Below are 2,042 nucleotides of genomic sequence, written 5' to 3'. Positions count from 1 at the left end.
AGTCATCCCCTGTTTCCACTGTTTCCCCATCTATTTGCCATGAAGTGATGAGCCACCAGGGAAGCCCCCAAATCCTGTTTCTTGACAGTTTACATACTTAATTCCTTGTTCACTGACCTCAGCAATCACTGTCGGGGGTTGAGTCACCTGCTGGATCAAAGGCATGTGTTCCCTTTTGGGAGCCCTCATTCACATTTGGAGGGCAGAAATCGCCGATGGCTGTGACACTTCGTGCCCACTGAAATGGCAGGAAGTGCTTCATTTCACAAAAGGCTTGCGGTCAAAGGGGTCAAGAAAAGGAATAAAGTTTTGGATAGAGAGGTTAACCATAAACTTAGTAAGGGAAAGTACTTTGGAGGCGCTCAGTTTCATGAGAAAGGCAACGCCCCCATACTAGGAGATGGGGAGCCAACACTGAGATGAATCTTCACAAACATACATTACTTTAGCAATCCTTATCTTCCATTAGTTTCCCCCTTATATTTACTTTCCCATGATTTATTACCCCGAGAAGCTCAAATCCCTTTTGTCTTGTTACATCTCCAAAATTTATCACTCCCTGTTAAGAAATGATATATAAGCTCTCCAGCCTAATGGCTTTTTGGGAGTTTTCATGTCATTTCTGTGAGCTCCCTCCCATCCATATGAAATAAACCTTTTTCTGTTGTTAATCTGTCATTTGTCGGTTTAATCTGTAGGGTCTCGGTCAATGAACCTAAGAGGTTAGAGGAAAAAGCTTTTTCCTTCCTTATACCATCTTTGTCCACATCACCAATCATTTCCTTGGATTGCAATTTCTTGGCACATTTTGACACTGATACTTATTGCCAAGTGTATTTAAGACTGTAGACATATTCATGCCGACTAACAAGGTATGTTTAAACATTCTGATGAGCCTGATTGTTTTCTTAGACCCAAATCCCACTGCCTCATGAAGTCTTTTACTTCCACTTACCATCATCCCTTTCCCTTTTGTGAAATCTTTTCCACCTAGGGTCTGCAGTACTTTGTAGCTGAGCATTTCACTGTTTTCTTATTCCTTCTTTTTTCGGTTGTGCCACGTGGCTTGCAGGATCCTAGTGTCCCTAAACCTGGCCCCGGGAGTAAGTGCCCAGTCCTAACCCCTGGACCTCCAGGGAATTCCCATTGTTTATTCATTGAAAAAAGAAGAGGAAAGAAAAATGTCAGCTTGTATTTGTGTCTGGTCTTATGTACGGCAGTGGAAATGCAAATATTAATTAGATCAAATTTGGAAAACTCAGCAGTGGCCACAGGACTGGAAAAGGTCAGTTTTCATTCCAATCCCAAAGAAAGGCAATGCCAAAGAATGCTCAAACTACCAAACAATTGCACTCATCTCACACGCTAGTAAAGTAATGCTCAAAATTCTCCAAGCCAGGCTTCAGCAATACGTGAACCATGAACTTCCTGATGTTCAAGCTGGTTTTAGAAAAGGCAGAGGAACCAGAGATCAAATTGCCAACATCCGCTGGATCATGGAAAAAGCAAGAGAGTTCCAGAAAAACATCTATTTCTGCTTTATTGACTATGCCAAAGCCTTTGATTGTGTGGATCACAATAAACTGTGGACAATTCTGAAAGAGATGGGAGTACCAGACCACCTGACCTTCCTCTTGAGAAATGTGTATGCAGGTCAGGAAGCAACAGTTAGAACTGGACATGGAACAGCAGACTGGTTCCAAATAGGAAAAGGAGTACGTCAAGGCTGTATATTGTCACCCTGCTTATTTAACTTATTTGCAGAGTACATCATGAGAAATGCTGGACTGGAAGAAGCACAAGCTGGAATCAAGATTTCCGGGAGAAATATCAACAACCTCAGATATGCAGATAACACCATCCTTATGGCAGAAAGTGAAGAGGACCTTAAAAGCCTCTTGATGGAAGTGAAAGTGGAGAGTGAAAAAGTTGGCTTAAAGCTCAACACTCAGAAAACGAAGACCATGGCATCTGGTCCCATCACTTCATGGGAATTAGATGGGGAAACAGTGGAAACAGTGTCAGACTTTATTTTTCTGGGC

This window comes from Bison bison, unplaced genomic scaffold (assembly GCF_000754665.1).
Source record: "Bison bison bison isolate TAMUID 2011002044 unplaced genomic scaffold, Bison_UMD1.0 scf7180017864304, whole genome shotgun sequence".
In the NCBI taxonomy this organism is placed as follows: Eukaryota; Metazoa; Chordata; class Mammalia; order Artiodactyla; family Bovidae; genus Bison; species Bison bison.
Note: the sequence above shows the minus strand (reverse complement) of the source record.